The sequence below is a fragment of the Trichechus manatus genome, unplaced genomic scaffold (assembly GCF_000243295.1).
Source record: "Trichechus manatus latirostris isolate Lorelei unplaced genomic scaffold, TriManLat1.0 scaffold00108, whole genome shotgun sequence".
Lineage (NCBI taxonomy): Eukaryota > Metazoa > Chordata > Mammalia > Sirenia > Trichechidae > Trichechus > Trichechus manatus.
The window spans coordinates 7,390,897-7,417,924 of NW_004444044.1; positions in this window are offsets into that span (position 1 = coordinate 7,390,897).

Here is a 27,028-nt window from a genome sequence, read left to right on the forward strand (position 1 = left end):
TATGGTGTTGGTGAAGAATATTCAATATACCATAGACTGCCAGAAGAATGAACAAATCTATCTCTGAAGAAGTACAGCTAGAATGTTCCTTAGAAAAGAGGATGGCAAGACTTCATCTCACATACTTTGGACATGTTATCAGGAGGGACCAGTCCCTGTAGAAGGACATTGCTTGGTAAAGTAGAGGGTCAGCAAAAAAGAGGAAGACCCTCAATGAGATGGATTGACAGTGTGGCTGCAACAACGGGCTCAAGCATAACAATGATTATGAGGATGGTGTAGGACCAGGCGGTGTTTCGTTCTGTTGTACGTAGGGTCGTTATGAGTTGAAACCAACTTGACAGCACCTAACTACAACCTAACAACTGTTGTATTATTCCTATCAGGATATTATAACTGTAATACACTATATTACAATATTTCATGTGTGGGCTCTTCATATGATGCTGTCAAATTAATTATCTTGACTGAACTATGTTTAATGATAATAATAGTCCAAGAATAGATGGTAAACAGAGAGGTTGTATCATAACATGTCTCAGAAATTAAAAGAGCCATTTATAATATAAATATTGACTTTGATTGCACAGAGGCAGAGAGCTGCTTATTAATTGAGGGACTGTTGTTTGACTAAGGTACTTACCTTCTCTGAGTCATAGTTTCAACTTTAATAGCTTAAAACTGTTTATTTCACAGGATGAGGATAAAGTTAAAATGAATCATCATCGAAAATCTTGTGTGACAGTTATTAAGTTCCTTCATGATTCAAGAATTGTTGTAGATGCCAGAGATACAGTAATGGATAAGATAGCCCCTGTACTAAAAGAGATTATAATCTGGTTCACACAAAAGACCCTGAAACCAACTACTACTGAACATTTTTTTTTTCTATTTTCTTTTTAAATTTTGCTGCTGTTGTTGAGAACGTACACAGCAAAATATACACCAATTGAGCAGTTTGTACATGTTCAATTCAGTGACATTGATTACATTCTTTGTGTTGTGTAACCCTTCTCACCCTCTTTTTCTGAGTTGTTCCTCCTCCATTAACATAAATTCACTGCCGCCCTAAGGTTCATATCTAATCTTTCCAGTCGCTATTGTCAATTTGATCCCATGTAGATAGTTCTTAAAAGAGCATAATGCTCAAGGCAGACATTTTTTACTAGTTAAGCTAAACTATTGTTTGGTTTAAGAAGACTTCAGGGGATGACTTAAAGTGGATGGCTTTAACAAATAGAAATTTACTCTCTTACTCTTTAGAGGCCAGAAGTCTAAATTCAGGGTGCCAGCTCTAGGGGCTCTGTGTTGGTTATGGGGAAAAGTCCTTGTCTCCTTTCAACATATGTGGGCCCGACATTCCTTGGAGATCTCCATGTGTCTTCACATCAATCTTCCCCCGTGTCTACAAGGTTCTCAGGGCAGGGACCCTGGGTCCCAATAACATGGTTTATTCCTGGCTCTTGTTTCTTGATGGTAATGAGGTCCCCCCTCTCTGCTCCCTTCTCTCTCCTTTTATCTCTTATAAAATAAAAGATGATGCAGGTCATACCCCAGGGAAACTCCCTTTACATCAGATTAGGGCTGTGACTTAAGAAAGGGTGTTGCATCCCACCCTAATCCTGCCTCATTAACATAAACATAAACTAATCCTCATTAACATAACCTAATCCTACCTCAACAGTAACAACAAAAAAACCAAACCCGTTACCATTGAGTTAATTTCGACTCATAGCGACCCTATAGAACAGAGGCTGTTCACCAGACCTTTCTTCTGTGATGCCACAGGGTGGATTTGAACTGTTGACCTTTAGGTTAGTAGTCAAGCACAAACCATTTGTGCCACCCAAGGGCCCTAGGCACAAACCCTGCCCCGTAGGGTTTCCAAGGAGCCGATGGTGGATTTCAGCTACCAACCTTTTGGTTAGCAGTCGAGCTCTTAATCACTGCACCACCAGGGCTCCCTTTAAAACATAGAGATCAGGATTTACAACACATCACAAGATGGAGGATAATTACATCAGATCACAAAATGGAGGACAACCACACAATACCAAGAATCCAGCCAAATTAACACATATTTTGGGGAGACACAACTCAATCCATGACAAGGTTTAAAGACTATCTCAGGGCAATAGTTTCGGGGTTCATCCAACCTTCATGGCTCCAGGAAGTCTGGAGTCCGTGAGAATTTGAAATTCTGTTCTGTATCTTCCCCTTTGGATCAGGATTCCTCTATGGAATCTTTGATCAAAATGTTCAATAATGGTAGGAAAGGGCACCATCCAGTTCTTCTGGTCTCATGGCAAAGGAGGTAATTGTTCATGGAGACAATTCACCACACATTCCATATCCTCCTCCTATTCCAGGCTAATAGAGACCAATTATTGTGCCTTGGATGGCTGCTTGGAAACTTTTAAGACCCCAGGCACTACACATTGAACTAGGAGTTAGATCAGAAGCACTAAACATGTTATTAGGCCAATTAACTGGGATGTCCCATGAAACCATGACTCTAAACCTCCAAACCAAGAAACCAAATCCCATGAGTTTTTGTTCATACATAAGCATCCTCAGCAGCTACTCTTTTTTTTTTTTTTTAGTCATTGTTGTAAATATATCTATCACACAACTTTTTCCAGTTCAACTTTTTACAGGTGTGCAACTTATTGACAGCAATTACAATATCGCTTGTGTAACCCTACCCTTAATCAATGCGATATTTCCATCACAGTTAAACCCTTTTCTCCCTCTCCCCTCTGCCTTTGTTAACCCCTAGTAAACTTTGGTCTCTCTACATTTGTCTTTTCTTGTCTTTTTATATAAGTGAGTCCATACAATATTTGTCTTTTTCTGATTGACTCATTTCACTCAGCATAAAGTCTTCCAGCTCCATCCATATTGTAGCTGGCTGAGTAGTATTCCATTGTAGGTATGTACAACATTTCGTTTATCCATTCATCCATTGATGGGTATTAGGTTGTTTCTACCTTTTGGCTTTTGTGAACAGTGCTGCAATGAACATTGGCATTCAAGTCTCTGTTTGAGTCTCTGTTTTCAATTCTTTGGGGTATATACCTAGAGTGGAATTGCTGAGTCATTACTGAATATTTTGTAAGCACTATATTAAAAGTCAAAAGAGCCAGAGGAGGGATAAGTCAGAGTCTTCCTTGAGGAGGTGAAGCTTTAGTTGAGTCTTCAATTCAAGAAGTTGTTTTGAAAGACTGGTGAAGGGAATCCAAGTGTAGAGAACACTATTTTCTAAAGCATGTAGGCATGAAGTAATGTTTCATTCATTCTGTAAGTAGCTCATTTAAAGGAGTTGTAAGGTTAAGAATAAAGATTTAGATAGTGGCTGATGGATAAACTAAGAAATCTGAACAGAAAGTTGGGGTTACTATGAAGGATTTCAAGTAGGGGTTTGGTGTGATTATATTAGTTAAACTAAAAAGTCACTTTGGCAGCAGTGAGGAGGATGGATTAGAGGGAAGCTGATCTAAAGAACAGGTAGAATTCTAATGATGAAAATTAGGCAAAAAATGAAGAGGCCTAAACTAAAACAGCAGTGATAGGAATGGCATAAATTTGAGGTGTAAATAGGAGATAGAGTAGACTGGCCAGGATGACCAACTGAATGCGGTGGAAGATGAAGACTTCCATGTTTCTGTTTTAGATTCTGGATGGGTGACATCATTCACTAAAAAAAGTAGGAAATAAAGGAGAAAGATAAGGTTATTTTTTCCACATGTTGCATTTTAAGTGAAATATCCAGTGTTTTTGGATAAAGGCACACTAACATAACATGGCCCTTCAGACCACAAGGTCTTGTCCTTCCCTTCCATTCCAGTCTCATCATGTGATTCTGCTCCCCATTGCTCTGTCCTTCAGAGCACTGGCCTTTGTTCAGTCCCTGGTATTTACCATCTCGTAGTTTTTGTATACGCTGTTCCTTCTGCTGTAGGAAGGTTCCTACGATTTCTTCCCTTAATTGCTTAGTTTATTCCTACTTGTATTACATAGCTCAATTTTAGACTCAATTATTTGGATAAACCTTCCCTGACCTCCTTGACAAAATCAATTACTGTTACTGTAAACTCTCATACGACTCCCAACCTCTCCCTAGCCCTTGTCACATTTGTAGTTTTTCTTTTTTTTGGTATGATGATGTGATATTGTCTTTTTTGCCCCAAAGTTTTTCATCTGCCCTACAAGCCTTCTTGCTTTTGATTATCATTGTATTTTCAATGTCTATCCGAGTGCCTAGGGCCCCTGGGTGGCACAAATGGTTTGTGCTTGACTACTAACCTAAAGGTCGATAGTTCAAATCCACCCTATGACATCACAAAAGAAAGGTCTGGTGAACTGCCTCTGTAAAGATTACAACCAAGGAAAGCCTATATAGAGCAGTTCTACTCTGTAACACATGGGGTCACTATGAGTCGCAAGCAACTGGACTATAACAGGTTTTTTTTTTTCTTTTTTTTTTTTAAATCAGAGTGTATGGCACATTATAGCCATCAACAAACAGATAACCTGGTATGTATGGTACAGGTGCAGCCGTAGGCACAGGAATAAATAAGTTTATTAGTCTAGGGCAGAAGAGAAATATGGGCTAGTGATGCATAGGAGTTGTTGTTAGTTTTCCTGGAGTAGACTATGACTCATAGTAACCTGATATGTAACAGAATGAAATGGTGCCCAGTCCTGCTCCATCCTCAAAATCATTGGTACATTCGAGCCCATTGTTGCAGCCACTGTGTCAGTCTGTCCCATCGAAAGTCTTCCTCTTTTAGCTGATCAAATGTGACGTCCTTTTCCAGTGGTTGGTCCCTCCTGATGACCTGTCTAGTCATCCTTACTTCTAAGGAGCATTCTATCTGTTCTTCTTCAAAGACTGATTTGTTTGTTCTTCTGGAAGTTTATGGTATATTCTGTATTCTTTGGCAACCACAATTTGAATGCAATAATTCTTTGGTTTTCTTTTATCATTGTCCAGCTTTTGAATGTCTATGAGGCATTGAAAAGACCGTGACTTGGGTCAGACACATCTTAGTCATCAAAGTGTCATCTTTCCTTTTCAAGATTTTAAAGGGATTTTTTTGCAGCAGACTCACCCAATGCAATGTGTGAAGATTTTTGTTTTCTTTATGTTCAGATGTAATCCACACTGAAGGCTGTAGTCTTTGATCTTCTTTAGTAAGTGCTTCAAGTAACCTTCATTTTCGGCCAGCAAGATGTGTCATCTGCGTATTGCAGGTTGTTAATGAGTCTTTCTCCAATTTTGATGGCACATTCTTCTTCACATAGTCCAACTTCTTGGATTATTTGCTCAGCATTCATGTTGAATAAGTATAGTGAAAGGATACAACCCTGCCCCATATCCTTTCCAATTTTAAACACTCAGTATCTCTTGTTCTGTTTGAACTACTGCCTCTTGATCTACGTACAGGTTCTACCTGAGCACAATTAAGTATTCTGGAATTCCCATTCTTCGCAACGTTATCCATAATTTGTTGTGGTCCATGCAGTCAAATGCCTTTGTGCAGTCAATAAAACACAAGTAAACATCCAGCATAGGAGTTAGCAGCATATAAAAGGAATTAAAGTCAAGGGCAGGAATAAGTTTCTCAAGAAGAGATTATAAGAGAAGAGAAACCAAAACTTTGGGAGAACTCTGCACATATTTAAAAACTGAAAAGTAACTTGTTTTAATTTGAGATTTTGAAGTTGTACAGGAACTGGTAATTACAAGGTCCAGGGTATTGCCATGACAGTGTGTGGATAAAACTGGCTGGAGGGAAAAATTGTAGAAACCAAGGAAATCAAGGAAAGAAGAGGCTGACATTTTGGTTGAACCATCCATTTGATGTTGAAATAATTGACAATGTGAACAGGAATGGGTAAATAGGAACATAGTGAGCCAGAAACTACAGTTTTCATTAACAGACATACTGAGTCTGATTTAAAATTGGGTTTTTCCATTCCTGGTAAGAAACCTAAAAAAATTCTTCATACAAATATTCCCCAGGTTTCCACTGATATAAAGAAACAAACTCCCTTGCTTCTTTATCCATATAAACTTTCTTTTCTGGTTTTCCTTTGGCTTCCTGGGATGGACTATGATAGTATTTTATTACTGGCCTAGTGACATGAGGAAATTTTTAATTTAATTCTTCCAAGGGAAATTTTTCAGGCCAGAGGTTAACAGCTTCTTTGTAACAGGAGTAACAGCTGGGTAAGGAAACCCCAGGAGGTTTTGAGTTTGCCAAGTTCTTGGAATCCCACTGGACGTCTCATTGTTAAGGTCCTGCTTTTCTCTATCAAGGATCTAATCTTTGATTCTGTGAATTCAACTGGTGGAACATCTAGCCTTCTGAGTTTTATATTTGGCTCTCTCAGCCATGTATTTGCAAGAGGTAAAGAATTCTTTTAGCTAAGTCATAGAAAGTTCTTGACTTTTGGTCTATGCCCTGAGGTGAGAGTTTAGAAAGGGGAGTTTGCCATTCTATTGCTTTATCTAATGTTATCTAATGTTACTTGAACCTTACCCAGCAGAGTTTGAATCCTTTACATTCTTACTGAAATTCCATGTTGACAGCTGTACTATCCCCAGAGCATTGGCCTCTGTGGGCACTTGGTTTTAGATGCTCAGAGGTGACACGATGTTTCACCATTATGGGCAGTTATGTTCTCATCTGAGAATATGTATGATTGTTTCTCAGCTTCCACTCAACTTTGGCCGGTTAATATTTCCAAATATTACACATTACTATGTAGTCTAGTACCTTCAAACTAGTCTGTTGCATTAATTTTGGTATCAGTTAAGATTACTTGGTTTGAAGCAAGAAACCTAGTTTAAACAATAGGAGAAATTATTGGGAGGGTAACAGGAGCTCAGAGAATCCATGGGAAGATTTGAAGATCTTCCCATGGGCAGGAGCCAAGGCATACACAGAAAGGGAGGAAGTGGAAACTCTATGAATAGCTGGTTTCATGTTACCTCTTTTGGAATGAGTGAACCCCAAACATTTTCAGCCTCATTTATTCTTGCTTAAGGTACAAATTCCCAAGAGTGAGTGTTTGATTGCCTTACTGGAATTATGTGCGTTCTTCTTACCTAAAGGACTACAGGGACATGATTAGAGTCCCTCAAAACTATTCATTGCAGAAGAGGTAAATACTAAAAGAAAGACAATGGATGTTGAACTGCCAAAACACAACAGATTTCCTTACATCTTTCATTTTGTTCACCTCAATGTGTCAAATCTCTGGATTCCAGGAATTCTTGCTTTGAAACATACCATTGCTGATTACAATAGAAATTCGAAAGAAGAGGCTGGCTCTGAGAAATAACCCAAGGGAAACAGTGACAGGATTTGATGACCGAAAGTATCTTGATAGTTTATCTTTATTATAATTATGTAGCTATACATATGATAATTATGGAATTATATAATAAATATATACAATATTATTATGTATAATTATATATTATATAATTATTATATTTTTCTTCCCTGGTGACTAGAAAAATGATAATAGTATTGTCAGTTGCTTTTTTGGGAAGATGATTTAAAAATGTGACTATGATGTAAACATTGAGAAATAATTACATGTTTAGTTATAAAAGAGTCAGTGCTAGTTGCAAGAGATTGGCACATCCTAGAAACTGCACCTCTTCATTAGATTTTTATAAAAGCTTATTAGGTGGTTAATGATTGCTTTCTTCAGTGAGGTATATGAACAACCAATAAAGTTGTGAAATCAGTGGCTGCCTTGTAACTTCCAACTTTTTAATCAGACCTACTATAGAAAATATTAGTTGAAAGAAGTGATTTAAGATAACACTTTTGTTTTCTTTCATTATTGGAAGTATTAATTAACCTATTAAGTAGGTTACTTTGATGATAGTTATTAGGACACCTTAGAGTTTTATTGCACTGTGATGTGCTCAGCAGACATGACCTCTTGCTCTACTTTTCCAAACATCTGTTCTTCAGAGTTCACCCATAATGTTAATACATAATGAGATGCTAGTAGCATGAAAGTTTATTTCTTAAATATAAAGTGGTTTTGATAAACCCTGATATAGGAAAACTAGAGACTTGATTCAAAGGAAAGAAAATTTATCTCCAAGTTTAAGTCTTTTCATTATTATTAGGTGCTATTGACTCATAGTGACTTTTGGATAACATTTCTAGGTCCTGCACCATTCTTACAATAGTTGCTATGTTTGAGACACTGTGTTGCAGACACTGTGTCAGTCCATCTCATGGAGAGTCCCACTCTTTTTCACTGACCATCTACTTTACATAAGTGATGTCTTTCTCAAGCAATTGGTACCTCCTAACGCTGTGTCCAAAGCCTCGCCATTCTTGCTTCTAAGGAGCATTCTGGCTATACTTCCTCCAAGACAGATTTGTTTGCTTCCATGACAGTTCATGGTATATTCTACATTCTTCACCAATACCATGATTTGAATGGTTCAATTTTTCTTTGGTCTTTCTTTTTCATTATTCAGCTTCCACATGTATATGAGGTAATTGAAAATATCATGACTTGGGTCAAGCCACCTTAGTCATCAAAGTGACAGCTTTCGCAGCAGATTTGCCCAGTGCAACACATCATTTGATTTGTTGACTGCTGCTTCTATGGGAATTGATTGTTGATCCAAGTAGAATGAAATTCTTGACAATTTCAATTTCTTCTCCATTTATCATGATGTTGTTTATTGGTCCAGTTTAAAGATTTTCATTTTCTTTATGTTCAGGTGTAATCTATGCTGAAGGCTATAGTCTTTTACCTTCATCAATAAGTGCTTCAGGCCATCTTCATTTTTGGCAAGCAAGGTTGTGTCACATGAATATTGCAGGTTGTTAATGAGTTTTCCTCCAATCCTGATGCCACGTTCTCCGTATAGTCCAGCTGTTTGGACTATTTGTTCAGCATATAGATTGAATAAGTAAGGTGAAATTATACAACCCTGTCTATTCTGTTTTTCAATTTTAAACTGTGCAGTATCCCCTTGTTCTGTTCAAATGACTGCTTCTTGATCCATGTACATGTTCTGCATGAGCACAATTAGGTGTCCTGGAATTTCCTTTCTTCACAATTTTATCAATAATTTGTTATGATCCGCACAATCAAATGACTTCATGTAGTTGATAAAACACAGGTTAACGTCTTTCTGGTATTCTCTGCCTTCAGCCAAAATCCATCTAACATCAGCAATGATATCCCTTATTCCACATCCTCTTCTGAATCAGGCTTGAACTTCTGGTAATTCCCTGTCCATGTGTGGCTGCAGCCGTTTTTGAATTATCTTCAGTAAAATTTGCTAGCATAGATATTAATGATATTGTTTGATAATTTCTGCATTCTGTTTGATTGCCTTTTTTTGGAATGGGCATGAATATGGATCTTTTTCAGTCGGCTGACCAGGTAGCTGTCTTTGGCTGTCTTTCATTAGTGAGTAGATAATGTTACTTTTTGACCCAGCTTACTTTGCTAAAGAATTAAAGATTATTCAGGCAATTCATTTTTAAAGAGAAAAATGGTATGAAAAAGGGGATAGGCAGGGCTATGACCCATGTTCTATGGGACCCAGAAGCAGAACTAGTTTCCAGGATCTACTTATTTGCCATAGGATTGATTATGACCATTTCACATAGTCTATTTAAGACATATCTATTTCCTATCACTCATTTGTCAGTTTTTTATGCTGTGGTGGTTTGAGTGTTACTATGATGCTGGAAGCTATGCCACAGATATTTCAAATACCAGCAGGGTCACTCATGGTGGACAGGTTTGGGCAGAATTTCCAGACTAAGACAGGCTAGGAGAAAAGGCCTGGTGATCAACTTCCGAAAATTTGACAACGAAAACCTTATGGATCACAGCAGAATATTATCCAATTTAGTGCTGGAAGATGAGCCCCTTAGGTTGGAAGACACTCAATATACATAGGATCTGTAACAACAGGCTCAAGCATACCAACGATTGTGAAGATTAGTGCAGGACCAGGCAATGTTTTGTTGTCTTGTACAGGGGGTGGTCATGAATCAGAGCGGACAAGATGGCAGATGGCAACTAACAACAAGAACAATTGTCTCTTAGCTTCATTAACATTATATTTACATATTATACTCATTTTTGCTAAGTTACCCTGCATATTGGGGAATGGTTCTTTACACAAGCATTCAATTATAATATGGTTGTGACAGTTAAAAGGAACCCTGGTGGTGCAGTTGTTAAGTGCTTAGCTGTTAACCAAAAGGCTGGTAATTCAAACCCACCAGCCACTCTGTGGGAGAAAGATGTGGCAGTCTGCTTCTATAAAGATTTATAGCCTTGGAAACCCTATGGGGCATTTCTACTCTGTCCTATAGGGTCGTGATGAGTCAGAATTGACTCAAGGGTAATGGGTGTGGTTTGGGGGTGATGGTTAAAGTTGTGTGCAGCTTGGCTAGGCCATGATTCTCAGTGGTTTGGCAGATATTATGTAATCATTTTCCATTTTGTGCTCTGATGTGAACAGCCAATCAGTTGAAAGCCAATCAGTTTCCCTGGGGATGTGGCTTGCATCCAACATATATATATGGATGTTCTGACAAAGCTCTCTCTGGATCCTGCATCCAACTTATCACCCTCTGACCTCCAGTTCTTCGGATGTGAGCCAGCAGCCTTCTGCCTGACCTGGCAATTTTGGGTTTGTCAGCCTCTGCAACCACGTGAGTCAGGAGAAACCTCCAGCCTGACACCTGACGCATGGATTTGGGACTTGCCAGCCTCCACAACTATGTGAGCTATTTTTTTGAGATAAATCTCTCTCTCTATATTTATACATATACACTCTACTGGTTTTGCTCCTCTAGATAATCCAGCCTAAGACAATGGTCATGACCATATTGACTCTCATTTAATAAAATTTACCAACCAATATTCAGAATAACAAATTTCATGAATTTTTAGCAGCTTGTCACAGTGTTTAAAGTTTAATGCTGTTTGGTAGTAAATGGGATTGAGTTGCTATTAAAATATGATCCCAAAAGAAATTATTAGAATGCTAGAATCAGATTACCATATTCTTTGATTCCTAAATTTACATTTATTCATTTGACATATATCTGTGAGCACCTATTGGAGAACAAAATACACTAGTGAACTTTTGAGCTCTGGCTTTATCTGTTTAGAATAATAATTTTTACTAATAATTTATATAGGTCCTTCCTAGAGATTTGTTTGTTGTCTATGTATTATATTTCCCCCCCGCCAATATTAGGTATCCCAGACTGAATGGGAGCTAAAACGAAGCTTAGAATTTATACACTCTAATCCAGGATAGGAGCCCTGGTGGCACACTGGTTAAGAGCTATGGCTGCTAACCAAAATTCTGGCAGTTCCAATCTACCAGCTGCTCCTTGGAAACCCTATGGGTCAGTTCTACTCTGTCCTAAAGGGTTGCTTCAAGTTGGAATCGACTTGACAGCAATGGGTTTGGTTTTTTGAATCTAGAATAAGTTGATGTATTCTTTAATATTTATTTTAAACAGGGTTATTTTTATTAATCATAAATAGGAAGTTTTTATTGTTACTCATTCAATTTTTCATTAATTTTCCACATACTTACACAGACTTTTATATTGACATATTTTCCTTCCAAGTTAGTAAAATATAGAATTTTGTATGGGTTTTCTCTATCACTGTGTTATATTTTAAAATATATTAAAAATCACTTGTGATTTCTTTTACTGTGGTACAGACTGTTAAATGAATATTAACATACACATGCATATATGTATAGAGCCCTGGTAGCACAACAGTTAAACGCTTGGCTTCTTACCAAAAGGTCAGCTGTTGGAGCTCACCAGCCACTCTGAGGGAGAAAAGACCTGGCAATCTGCTCCTGTAAAGATTTCAGGAAGAAACCCTATGGGGCAGTTCTACTCTGTCTTATAGGTTCACTATGAGTTCGAATTGACTTGATGGCACACACCAAGAATAACATGCAAATATGTATAAAATTTGTCTTAAAAATACATTTAATTTTTTACCCTAAAACTTGGGAACTATTACAAAAATAGATCTCAGGAAAATTTAGCTGAGCTATTTCCAACCTGCATTAATAGCAGTTTTAGAGGTAAAGAAGGTGAAAGAATAGCAGGGTTATTCAAGGGTCTCAACAGTTAAATGTCTCATAAAAAGGATTTTTTCCTACACATGTTCTTACTCACCGCACATCACACACAGATGATTCTAATCACTGTTGCTCAAATCACCTGATGCCTCAATTACCTTGGCTTCAATGAGCACATTCCAAATGCCAGAGCACCCATATACGCACTCTGATAATAGGCTGCCAATTAAGTTATCTTTCTCCGGAAACTTATTATGGCAGCTCAGTGAATATAATATCATTAGCACCATTATATCATAGTGTGGGCAGTTGCTGACACAGCATGAATATAACTGCTAAGCTATCAAACTATCTGCTCAACCATATTAGACTTGAAATTTAAAAAAAAAATGTAGCTGTGTGTTCTTGTTTGCGTGTATGTGAAGCACTTCAAGTATGGGTTATGCATTTATGCATATGTATGCAAATAAGTCTGTGTAAAAAATATAAGCGGAGAAAATGATCGTAATGTATAAGGAAGGCATAACGACTTAGAAAGAAACTACATAAATTAGTAATATTTGCTTTTTAAAGCTCATGCAACTTTGCCGTCAGTAAAAATGACATTAATTAAAACTATGGTCAGTATTTCTATAACACAGAGCACTCCCAGACTGAAATTTGCCCTGTAAAAATATTCTATAAGTTTTGTTTTTTAATCTAGTTTTGTTTCTTGTGGGATCTGGAAATAAAACTAAGATTTTAATTTGAAACTCCAAAAAATTATTTAAAAACAAATGAGGATGACTGAACCCTCACTTAGAATTGGAAAATATACACATTTTTCTACAAAGGTCAGCATACAGTTATACAAAAATTACAAATGTTATTTGGTTGGGTTCCCATGTAAGTTGGAATTTATTTTTATTCATTCTTATTAACTAATTTTTTCTTATTAAGATGCTGGTAAAAGCCTTCAGGAGAGTAATCTGTTTTGTCTGAATACTATTTCTCCGTAGAGTGGTGTTCAAGGGTGTGTTAACAGGAGTCAAAATGACTGGTTTAGAATCTTGGTTTTGCCACTTATCCTTGGCAAGGAGCCCTGGTGGCACAGTGGTTAAAAGCTTGGCTGCCAACCAAAAGGTCGGCAGTTTGAATCCACCAGCCACTCCTTGGAAACCCTATGGGGCAGTTCTACTATGTCTATAGGGTCTCTATGAATTGGAATCAACTTGGCAGCAACAGGTTTGGTTTGGGTAACCTTGGCAAATTCCTTGAGCCCTCTAAGCATCAATTTCTTTATTTATAAAATGGGGATTTAAAAAAGTATTGCCCCTTGGGTTTATTGTAAAGATTCAACAGTGCAAAGAATAAAATGTTTTTAGTACAATAACTACAAAATGTTGTTGTTATTAAGCGCCGTTGAGTTGGTTCCAAATCATAGGGACCCAACGTACAACAGAAAGAACCACTGCCCGGTCCTGTGCCATCCTCACAATTGTTGTTATGCTTGAGCCCATAGATGCAGCCACTGTATCAATCCATCTCGTTGTGGGTCTTCCTCTTTTTTGTTGACCCTTTACCTTACCAAGCATGTAGTTTTTTTTCTTTTTTGATCATAACAAAACTATAAAATAGTAAATAATAAATGAAAATTATTATTACTATGGTTATTGATATTATTACTTATTCCAAAATTGTCCAAGTTCCACCTATTCTTTTTAGTGTTTTTTTTAATAAAACTGGTTTGAGCCAATTTGTTCCAATTAGATTAGAATCATTATTACAATAGAATCTTTTACAAGAGTTCAGAGTTTCCTTTAAGAAAGGTATTTATCGATTGTATTAATGATTCTTCCCACAAAATATCTGCTGTTTTACTGTTTTATTTTGTTTGTGGTTTGTTTATTTGCTAATTTTTTTGAAGAGTCAATGCTGTTCTTTAAACTGAGCTACCTAGCCAGTGGCCCACATGTGTGTGTAGCTCCTTTGTTCTCTGCTGCGTTGCAACAAAAGGAAGGTAGCTTAAAATACCTTTCAGATGGAATGAGTAATGTCTTAATTGAGGTTTTCAAGTAAAAAAAATAATTAATTGCCACAACTTCCCATTCTCATTGAAGGGTGGACTCCATGACACTTCCAGATCAAACCATTAACCTTACACTATTGGCTGCATCATTTCAATGTATTCTTGTGCCTTACCATCTATGATATGCCTAGGTAGCCATTTCACATCCAATACAGTGTAGGCTGTATTTAAACTTTCCTCCTATTGTTCATATGCTATGCGATAATAAGATATTTAAGCACTTCCAAACACAGCAATTATCTAACAGTATCATTAATATCACACGCAAGTAAAATTTTGCTGAAGATCATTCAAAAGCAGTTGCAGCAGTATATTGATGGGGAACTGCCAGAAATTCAAGCCAGATTCAGAAAAGGACGTGGAATGAGGGATATCATTGCTGATGTCAGATGGATCCTGGCTGAAAGCAGAGAATACCAGAAAGATGTTTCCCGGTGCTTTATTGACTATGCAAAGGCATTCAACTCTGTGGATCATAACAAATTATGGATAACATTACAAAGAATGAGAATTGCAGAACACTTAATTGTGCTCATTAGGAAGCTGTATCGAGAGGCAGTTGTTCAAACCAAACAAGGGGATACTGCGTGGTTTAAAGTCAGGAAAGTTGTGCGTCAGAGTTGTATCTTTTCTCCATACTTATTCAATCTGTATGCTGAGCAAATAATCCAAGAAGCTGGACTATATGAAGAAGAATGGAGCATCAGGATTGGAGGAAGACTCGTTAACAACCTGCAATATGCAGATGTCACAACCTTGCTTGCTGAGAGTGAAGAGGACTTGCAGTTCTTACAGATGAAGATCAAGGAGTACAGCCTTCAGTATGGATTACAACTCAACATAAAGAAAACAAAAATCCTCACAACAGAACCAATAAGCAACATGATAAACAGAGAAAAGATTGAAGTTTCAAGGATTTCATTTTATTTGGATCCACATTCAATGCCTATAGAAGTAGCAGTCAAGAAATCAAATGATATATTGCATTGGGCAAATCTGCTGCAAAAGACCTCTTTAAAGTGTTAAAAAGCAAAGATGTGACTTTAAGGACTAGAGTGCGACTGACCCAAGCCATGGTGTTTTCAATCACCTCGTATGCATATGAAAGCTGGGCAATGAGTAAGGAAGACCAAAGAAGAATTGACACCTTTGAGTTGTGGTGCTGGCGAAGAACATTGAATATACCATGGGCTGCCAGAAGAATAAACAAGTCTGTCTTGGAAGAAGTACAGCCAGAGTGCCCCTTAGAGTGAGAACGGCGAGACTAGGTCTCACATACTTTGGACATATTATCAGGAGGGATCAGTCCTGGAGAAGGACATCATGCTTGGTAAAGTAGAGGGTCAGCGAAAAAGAGGAAGACCTTTAACAAAATGGATTGACACAGGGGCTGCAACAATGGGCTCAAGCATAACAACGATCATGAGGATGGCACAGGACCAGGCAATGTTTTGTTCTGTTAAGCATAGGGTCGCTATGAGTGGGAACCTACTCGACAGAACCTAACAACAACAAGCACAGCAAAGAAACTGGACAGTAAAAGAAACATTTAATGTAAAAACAATTCTAAAAATTAACAAAATTCTTATAAGTGGAGATTAATTTTATACAATTGTTTCCTTGGTATGTTAAACTATACTCGTTGCCATCCAGTAGATTCCAACTCATAGCAGCTCCAAAGTGCAGAGTAGAACTGCCCATAGGGTTTCCAAGGCTATAATCTTTAAACCCCCGACCTTTTGATTAGCAAACAAACACTTAACCACTGTACCACCAGGGCTCCTTGCTAAACTATACTCAACGTATTTAAGTGTTACATTTTGGCAGCCTTTCTGGGCCTTACTTAAGATAAAGGGGTCTTTTAAAATATTCTGCTGAATATATTTAGACACAGTCTAATAACTCAGGAGTCCAGTGTTGCCAAATCATTTGTCAAATAAATATATCTACCATATGTCTTAAAACGTGGCACAGTCCTGCCAAGGCAGAAATTCCTTTCATCCTGAACTACAAAGGAGACACTGCAATGCAGATGGTGAACAACCCTTATCTCGATGAGAACAACTGTGCTGATTGGCATTAGGACCATTTAATCAGCTATAAAGACACTACTGATTAAAAGGTCCTAATGTCAATCAGCACAGCTGAAACTAGAATATGATGGGAAAAATAATGAATGGCACATTTGTTTCTGCAAAGCTATCATGCAAAAAGCATGGTGTGTGATTCATTATTGTGTAAAAAGCGCACCTCTAGAAAGCTCTGTGTGGATATCAACTGCCTATCAGAGACATCAGGGCAAATGGTGTTGTGGGGAATCAGAAGAAGCTGTTTCCTCATCAGATCTCATCAGACAGGGCTTTCATGCCTTGCATTTGAGAACTCTCGTAATACAAGTTGTGTAGAACGTGGAGAGACAAGAACAAAAATATAGATCCCACTAGGCAGTTTCTGTTATAAGCATGTCATCAGTGATAATTTAGGACTCTATTCCTTACAGCATTCAGCTGTTTGAATGTTATAGGGCATAGCAGTACTATTCACAGGACTAGCAGAAACATACTTTATCTAATTCTGATTTATGCCCCTAGATTTGTAAAGGACTGGCCTTTACTCTGCCAAATTCCCCTCGAGCTTCCTTTGGTGCTCATGCATGGAAATCTGAGCTCTGGCTAAATTCCCCAGTGGCCATACAGTAATGGAACATCTGACTATTATTTTCAAAAAATAGTGCGATATCAAAATAACAGAGATGCAAGTAGAATCCTTTCCTGAAAGCAACATTCAATGGTGATAATAAAGGGAAAGAGAACTATTTTCTGAAGTCAACTTAATTTCAGAAGACTTCTCTTTATGTTAAGAGGTACTGGCGGCACAGTATTTCAGTGCTCAGCTGCTAACCAAAATGTCAGGAGTCTGAACCCACCAGCCACTCCAAGGGAGAAAGATGTGGCAGTCTTCTTCGGTAAAGATTTACAGCCTCAGGAACCCTATGGGGCAGTTCTGTTGTGTCTTAATAGGGTTGCTATGAGTTGAAATTGACTTGATGGCAGTGGGTTTGGTTTGTTTGATTTTCTCTTTGTGTTTGACCTACATTTTCAGGTGACATGGACCAGCAATGTTGGGATTCATTCCAACTTCATAAAGATAAAGGTGAGGAATTAAAAGCCACGAGGGGCTCCTGGTGGTGTAGTGGTTAAGCATTTGGCTGCTAACCAAAAATGCTGGCAGTTCGAATCTACCAGCTGCTCCTTGGAAACCCGACAGGGCAGTTTTACTCTGTCCTATAGGGTCACTATGAATTGGAATCGACTCGATGGCAACGGATTAAAAGCATAGGAGGCAAGCACAAGAGAAAGGCCAAATCTGAGCTTTATGATTAAAATGCTGGATCATTAAATGTACCAAACCAGTACGATTCCTATGGAAGATTTTCTGAGGGTCAGAACTTGCCCAGGAGGCCTGAGATACTGATAGGAACTTGCCGTGCAACTTTGAGCAAGCATAGGGCATGGTGCAACTTCAGGAAAATTCCCAAAATAAGTCTGAGAAGACAAGCACAGCTGTGGAAGTATTTTTCCTTCTCAGGAGACTAAATGAGACTAGAGTATAATTACCATGAGTTAAAATAAGATATATGAACAATGCTGAACCTATTGGCATCTACGCTGAAGGGGGGAAAAAGTATCTGCGCTACTTTTGCTTAAAGTTAATTCGTATAAAAATGCTGCTTGTTTGCCTTTTTTGATATGCATAATTTGAAAGAAACTTACTCCTCTGTATCCCAAATAAGGCCAAAAACCTTTTAAATTGGATATCGTCTTTGGTCCACAATTTCTGCCCTTTGCTGGAAATGTTGCCTAAATTCATCACCACTCCAAGAAGCCCTCTGTGACCTACCCTAATGACCTAGTGAATCACACCAACTCCAGAACACATGCAATTGAGCACTTGGAAATTCCAACCTTCAGAGAGAAGGCTGGAAGCAGCACAAATAATATTTGGATTTGGTATGGCATTTAACACAGAATGAAATTTATGCGAAATCTCTGATGAATCTTTATTCTTAGTCTCCTGAAATCTTTGTTTCAATGAAATAAAAATAATTGCTGTATTTTCTGCCTTAGAGGATGAGGCTTCATGTTGTGCCACTGGTTAAAACAATATGCATGAAGCTCAGCTCTTCACTTCCTAGCCAAAAGACCTTGGTTAAATTTCTCATGGGTCTCAGTTTCCTTGTCTGTAAAATGGGACAATAAGGATACCTATTTCTTTAGGATTTTTGTAAAGATAAATTAATGAATGTGCATAAAATGTTTAGAACAGAGTGTGATATGAAAGGAATGTCCAATAAATGTTAAGTATTATTATTGTGGTTGTTGCTACTATTGTTTTGTTGTTGTTAATATTGTTATTTGTATTATTTTCCCATCTGGGTAACCTACAATAAAGGCATCAGGAAAGGCTTTTCTGTGGAAGTGGTGCTTAAGTGATAAAAAGAGGAAAACACTTTTTTTGGCAGAGGGAAGAGGAGATGTGAAAAACGAGAGACAATAGAAACCATGGCATGCTCAAGAAATGGGAAGAAACCCTGTCTAGTTCCTGCATTTGGAACAAGGAGGAAATTAGTGAGGGATGAGACCAGAGAGGGAAACTGAAGAAGTCAGATCCTTCACAGTTTTGGAGGTCATGTTCAAGGGTTTTATACCTTATTCCAAGATTAATGGGCACCTTCAAAAGATCTTAAGTGACAATCTTGGAAAATAACAGAATTACTAGTGATTGTGTGCAAGCTGTCAGGAAAACATACCATGGAGTGCACAGATGAGTTATAACCTAAAGGTTGAAGAAAAAGGATGCAGGGATCTCTGGGTAGCGTGATCAGTTAAGTGTTCGACTACAAGCCAAAATGTTTGCAGTTTGAACCCACACAGGTTGGTGATCTGCAAGAGGTCACAGCCTTGAAAACTCTATAAAGCACTTCCACTCTGCACGCATGAGCCAGAATCAACTCTAGCAACTAACAACAACAGTAATTGAGAAATACAAATCAAAGAAAGGATGCAGTTTGCTAGAATAGATTAGAGATTTTTGTCTAAAATGAAAATTGATGAGAGTGTCAATTGCAGTATGTCTTCAAACTTGAAATTAGGTGTTTTGTTTGAATTTTGAAGCCACTGTAGAGTCACTTAAACTGTCTAAGAATCAAAGAATCTAAGAGAGGAGTATAAAAAACTACTGGTAAACGTGCTCAGAGACAAAGATGGCAACCTTGGAAGCCCATGATAGTGCTAAACCGAGCCAGCTGTGCTAAACACAGCGCATACCCCTGAAAGGGAAGAAGAAAGTTGAACACTTTGCTAAACTAAAATTTTTCCATCACTTAAGGCATAAGATAAGGTATATAGAGAAAACATTTTTGAGCTGTATAGCTTTTGGACTCTCTTTTGAAAATTTGAAATACAAATAGTATAAATACAACTGAAATGCAAACATTCTAATAAAATTTCACTTATTAAAGGCCATATCATTTTGGAGAACTGGGAGGGGTTTAACATAAAATTTAGAAGACATATATATCTTTTTACAGTTTACAAATTATTTTAATAAAAAACATAACCCCAATTCAAGTTATTCTCACCGTGTCTTACTCCTCAAAGATACTCACACGTGCACACAAAAACCCAGAGCAAGCCGGCTTCTCCCACCCTAAATACAGAAGCTCCACAATTTGGAGTCACACCCTAGTCACCTTTTTGCTTCACTTTTACTCTCCCTGTGGCTGTGGCCCAGTGCAAACTCTTCCCCTGAGTCTCAGTTCTCTCATCTTCAAAGTAGAACTTGGAAACTACAATACTTCAGGAAGCATTTTCTAAATCTTGATGAAGGTCTATTTGTGAGGAAAGAGTGGCCTTTAAGGCTCTGTTGAGGAAGTAGAGCATCCAGCTGTCAGCCCTCCTTCTCCAACTGTGCCCTGCATCCTTCTCACCTGCTGCCCCCTGGGCTGGCCTTCAGCATGCCCTGGGGTTCCTCTCCTCTGTGCCTTCCATTGAACTGCTGGCCCTGCTCATTGCCTTCCTGTCATCCTTCCCTCCTTACCAGTACCACAGAAGCTTAGCTCCTGTCTGCTAGCTGCTTCCAGCTGACTTCTGACCACAAGCCACATTAATGCACCGTGCACTAAGGTGGGGGAGCTGGGGTGGGGGTCAGAGAGGGAGAAGAGGAATGAGTAGCTCTTTATTTAAAGAGCTCAGAATTCTCCCCTTTTGGATTCCATAGAAGAGAGATGGCCTCAACAAGCAAGGTCAGTAATCCAGTCACCCACAGCTTAAGGGTCACTCCCTGGAAGACTCATGTACCTTCAGTTTTTCCCTCCTGGGTATAAAATTCCTGGACAATTTACTCCCATCTTTTTTGTTGTTATTGCTTTTTTGGTTTGTTTTGTTTTGGTTACACTTTTTATATTGTGATAATTTGTAAAGCCACATACAGTGGTAACAATACAAAGAGATCCCATGTATACTTTACCCAAAGTTTCCTTTGATAGTAACATTTTGCAAAAGTATCCCGATTAGGATATTGTCATTTGTACGGTCATAATAATTTTATCATCACAAAGATACCTCATATTGCTGTTTTCTAGCCACAACCACTTCCCTCCCACCACTACTCTCACTTAGACCTCTGGCAACCACTAATCTGTTGTCTATATAATTTTGTCATTTCAAGAACAGAACCATGTAGTATGTTTCCTTTTGGGATTGGCTCACCACCACCACTGCCCACCAACCACCACCCCACCCCAGCATAATTCTCTAGAAATTCATCCAGGTTGTTGAATGTATCAATAGTTTGTTCTTTTTTATTACTGCGTGGTATGGATGTACCAGTTTGTTCAACCATTCATCTGTTGAAGGATATCTGGTTTGTTCCCCATTTCTGGCTACTACAAATAAAAATTATTATTGTGTAAAGGTTTTTGTGTAAATGTAGTGTTTTTATTTCTCTAGGATAAATGTTCAGGAGTTCAATTCCTGGGTTGTATGGTAGTTGTATGTTTAGTTTTTGTTTGTTTTTTTAAAGAAATTGCCAAATGTTTTTCAGAGTATTTGTATTATTTCACATTCCTGCCAGCAATATATGAGTGGTCTAGTTTCTCTGCATCCTTATCAGTATTTGATATTGTCACAGTTTATTTTAACAATTCTGATAGGTGTGTAGTGATATCTCATTTTGGTTTTAATTTGCATTTCCCTAATATCGAAGGATATTGAAAATTTTTTCATGTGTTTATTTGCCGTCTGTTTCAGTCATCTAGTGCTGCGATAACAGAAATATCACAAGTGGATGGCTTTGACAAACAGAAATTTGTTCTTTCACAGTCTAGGAGGCTGGAAGCCTGAATTCAGGACACCAGCTCCAGGGGAAGTTTTTCTCTCTCTGTAGGTTTTGGGGGATGGTGCTTGTCATCAATCATTCCATGGCCTAGGAGCTTCTCAGTGCAGGAATCCCAGGTCCAAAGAAATGCACTCTGCTCCCAGCGTTGCTTTCTTGGTGGTGTGAGGTCCGCCTGTCTCTCTGCTTGCTAGTCTCTGTTATATCTCAAAAGAGATCGACCCAAGATACGATCTAATCTGGTAGACTGAGTCCTTCCTCATTAACACAACTGCCTCTAATCTTGCCTCATTAACATCACAGAGGTAGCATTTACAAAACATAGGAAAATCACGTCAGATGACAAAATGGTGGACATCACACAATACTAGGAATCATGGCCTAGCCAAGTTGACACACATTTTGGGGGGACACATTTCAATCCATAACAAGTGCCATCGAGTCAGTTCCAGTTCATAGTGACCCTATGAATAATGGAACAAAATACAGCCTGGTCCTGTGCCATCCTCACAGTCTTTGCTATACTTGAGCCCACTTTTGCATCCACTGTGTCAGTCCATTCCATTGAGGGTCTTTCTCTTTTTTTGCTGACACTCCGCTTTACCAAGCATAATGTCCTTCTCCAGGGACTGGTTCCTCCTGATAACACGTCCAAACTATGTAAGAGAAAGTCTCACCATTCTCGTTGCTAAGGAGCGTTCAGGCTGTACTTCTTCCAAGACAGATTTATTCATTCTTCTGGCAGTCGATGGTATATTCAATAGTCTTCGCCAACACCGTAATTCAAAGGCGTCAATTCTTCTTCAGTCTTCCTTATTCATTGTCCAGGTTTTCATGGATATGAGGTGATTGAAAATACCACGGCTTGAGTCAGGCACACCTTAGTCCTCAAACTGATTTTGTGACTGCTGCTTCCATGGGTGTTGATTGTGGATCCAAGTAAAATGAAATCCTTGACAACTTCAATATTTTCTCTGTTTATCATGATGTTGTTTTATAGGCTTTATTAATCTTTGGCTGAAAGGTAGACTTCAGGAGTGGCTTCAGTTCTGAGCTAGCAGGGTGTCTGGGGGCCATAGTCTCAGGGGTTCCTCCGATCTCTGTCAGACAAGTAAGTGCTATCTTTTTATGTGAATTTGAATTTTGTTCTACGTTTTTCTTCTGCTCTGCCCGGGACCATCTATTGTGATCCCTGTCAGAGTGGTTGTTGGTGGTAGCTGGACATCATCTAGTTCTGGGCTCAGGCTGGTGGAGACTGTGGTTCATGTGGTCCATTGGCTAATATTTTCCTTCTGTCTTTGGTTTTCTTCCTTTTCCTTTGCTCCAGACGGGATAGAACCAATAGATGTATCTTAACTGGCCTCTTACAAGCTTTTAAGACCCCCAGATGCTACTCACTAAAGTAGGATGTAGAATATTTTCTTTATGAACTATGTTATGCCAATTGACCTAGTTGTTTCCCAGCCCTCAGCTGCAGTAACTCCGTCCCTCAAGGTGTTTGAATGTGTCTAGGAAGCTCCTATGACTTTGACTTGGTCAACTTGTGCTGCTTTCCCCTATATTGTGCGTTGCCTTTCCCTTCACCAAAGTTAACTTGTCTATTATTTAGTTAGTGATTTCCCCTTCCCACCTCTCCCCTCCCTCATAACCATCAAAGATTGTTTTTTTCTTTGTGCAAACCTTTTCTTGGGTTTTTATAATAGTGTTCTCATAAATATTTGTCCTTTTGTGATTGATTTATTTCACTCAGCATAATGTCCTCAAGATTCATCCATGTGGTGAGATGTTACCCAGATTCATCATTGTTCTTTGTCATTGTGTAGTATTCCATTGTGTGTATGTACCATAATTTGCTTATCCATTCATCTGTTGATGGCCACTTAGGTTGTTTCCATCTTTTTGCTATTGTGAATAATGCTGAAATGAACATGAATGGGCGTATGTCTATTAGTGTCAACGCTCTTACTTCTCTAGGATATGTTTCTAGAAGTGAGATTGCTGGATCGTATGGTATTTCTATTTCTAGCTTTTTAAGGAGGTGCCATATCATTTTCTATAGTGGTTGTATCGTTTTGCATTTCCACCAGCAATACATAAGAATTCTAATCTCCCCGAAAACCTCTCCAACATTTGTTATTTTCTGTTTTTTTGATTAGTGCCAGTAATGTCAGGGTGAGATGGTATCACATTGTAGTTCTGATTTGCATTTCTTTAGTGGCTAATGTAATGATTGCAAGCATTTCCTCACATGTCTGTTAGCCACCTGAGTGTCTTCTTTGGTGAAGTGTCTGTTCATTTCCTTTGCCCATTTTTTAATTGGATTATTTGTCTTTTTGTTGTTGAGGTGTTGAAATATTCTATAGATTTTACATCTTAGACCCTTGCTGGATATGTCATAGCCAAATTCTTTTTCCCAGTCTATAGGTTTTCTTTTCTGCCATTTAATGGACTTTGGGCTTTTGCCAAAGATCAGCTGACAATAGATGAATGAATTTATGTCTGGGTTCTTGATTCTGTGCTATTGCTCTGTTTTTGTCATTCTACCAGTACCAGGCTGTTTTGACTACCATGGCTGTATAGTAGGTTCTGAGATCAGGTAGTGCGAGGCCTCCTACTTTGTTCTTTTTCAATAAAGTTTCCTTTCCATATAAAGCTGGTGATAATATCTTCCATCTCGTCAAAGAATGCTGTTGGTACTGGGATCCGGATTGCATTATATCTGTAGATCACTTTGGGTAGGACTGACATTTTCCCAATGTTGACTCTTCTTATCTATGAGTATGGAATGTTTTTGCATTTATGTAGGTCTCTTTTGGGTTCTTGCAGTAGTGTTTTGTAGTTTTCTTTGTATAGATCATTTATGTCCCTGGTTAGATTTATTCCTAAGTATTTTGTCTTTTTGGGGACTGTCATGGATTGAATTGTGTCCCCCAAAAATATGTGTATTAATTTGGCTAGGCCAGGATTCCCAGTATTGTGTGATTGTCTGCCATTTTGTCATCTAATGTGATTTTCCTATGTGTTGTAAATCCTACCTCTATGATGTCAGTGAGGTGGGATACGCAGCAGTTATGTTAATGAGGCAGGACTCCTTCTACAAGATTGGATTATGTCTTGAACCCATCTCTTTTGAGATAAAAGAGAGAAGTGAACAGAGAGATGGGGGACCTCATACCACCAAGAAAGCTGAGCCAGGAGCAGAGCATGTTCGTTGGACCTGGGGTTCCTGCATGGAGAAGCTCCTAGTCCAGGGGAAGATTGATCTGAAGGACTTTCCTTCAGAGCCGACAGGAAGAGAAAGCCTTCACCTGGAGCTGACGCCCTGAATTTGGACTTCTAGCCTACTAGACTGAGAAATTAAATTTATGTTTGTTAAATTCATCCTCTTGTGGTATTTCTGTTATAGCAGCACTAGATAACTAAGACAGGGATTATTAAAAATGGTATTGTTTTCCTGATTTCCTTTTCGAAGTTCTCTTTGTTGGTATATAGGAATCCAACTGATTTTTGTATGTTGATCTTGTATCCTGCTACTGTACTGAATCTTTTTATTAGTTCCAGTAGTTTTCTTGTGGAATCTTTGGGTTTTTCTATGTATAGGATCATATTCTCCATGAATAGGGATAGTTTTACTTCTTCCTTTCCTAATTGGAAGCACTTTATTTCTTTTTCTTGCCTTATTGCTCTAGATAGGACTTCCAGCACAATGCTAAATAGTAGTGATGAAAGGCATCCTTGTCTTGTTCCCATTCTTGGGGGAATGCTTTCAGCCTCTCTCCATTGAGAATGATGTCGGCTGTTGGTTTTGTATAGATGTTGTTTATTATGTTGAGGGATTTCCCTTCTAAGAGTTTTTATCAGCAATGGGTGTGGGACTTTATCAAATACCTTTTCTTCATCAATTGAGATGATCATGTGATCCTTTTCTTTTGTTCTATTTATGTGGTGGATTACATTGATTGATTTTCTGAAGCTGAATCATACTTGCATACCAGCTATAACTCTCGCTTGGTCATGGTATATATATTTTTTTATATGATACTGAATTCTATCGGCCAGAATTTTGTTGAGAATTTTTGCATCTATATTCATGAGATATATTGGTCTGTAATTTTCTTTTTTTTTTGTGGTCTCTTTGACTGGCTTTAGTATCAGGATTATGCTGCCTCAGAGAATTAATTCGGGAGTATTCCTCATTGTCTATGTTCTGAAATAGTTTGAGTAGTACTGGTGTGCACTCTTCTCTGAATGTTTTGTAGAATTCTCCAGTGAAGCCATCTGGGCCAGGGCTTTTTATTGTTGGGAGTTTTTTTAAAATTACCTTTTCAGTCTCTTCTCTTGTTATGGATCTCTTCAGATTTTCTATCTCATTTTGTGGTAGTTTAGGTAGGAAGTGTGTTTCTAGAAATTTGCATTTCTTCTAGGTTCTTAAATTTGTTGGAGTCATATTATTCTGTTATGATCCTTTTTATTTCAGTTGGTTCTGTTGTAATACCCCCCATGTCATTTATTATTTGGGTTATTTGCTTCCTCTTCTGTTTTTCTTTAGTCAGTTTGGCCAGTGGTTAGTCAATTTTGTCGATCTTTTTAAAGAACCAACTTTTGGTATTATTGATTCTTTCTATTATTTTTCGGTTCTCCATTTTATTTATTTCTGCTCTAATGTTTATTATTTCCTTTCTTCCAGTGGTTGTGGACTTCTTTCGATGCTATGTTTCTATTTATTTGAGTTTTAGGGATAGTGTTGTGATTTTGGCCTATTCTTCTTTTTTAATGTATATGTTTATTGCTATAAACTGACCTCTGAGAACTGCCTTTGCTGTGTTCCAAAGGTTTTGGTACGACGTGTTTTCATTCTCATTTAATTCTAGGAATTTTTTATTTTCTCTTTGATTTCTTCTATTACACAGCTGTTTTTAAACAAGATGTTATTAAATTTCCATGTATTTGATTTTTTATCTTTGCTCTTCCTGTTATTGATTTCTACTTTTATGGCATTGTGATCAGAGAGACTGCTTTGTAATATTTTGATGTTTTGTATTTTATTGAGGGTTATTATGTGGCCTAAAATGTGGTCTCTTCTGGAGAATGTTCCATGTGTGTTGGAAAAGAATGAATACTTCCTGCTGTTAGGTGGAAGGTTGTATATATGTCTATGTGGTCAAGTTGGCTGATTTTGGCCTTTAGATCTTCTGTATCTCATTTGAGTTTCTTTCTAGATGTTCTGTCCTTTATGGACAGTGGTATTTGAAGCCTCCTACTATTATTGTGGAACTGTCTATTTCTCTTTTCAGTGCTGTAAGAGTTTGGTTTATGTATTTTGGAGCCCTGTTGTTGAGTACGTATAAATTTATTAAGGTTATGTTTTCTTGGTGGATTGTTCCTTTAATCATTATGTAATGTCTTTCCTTGTCTTTTATGGTGGATTT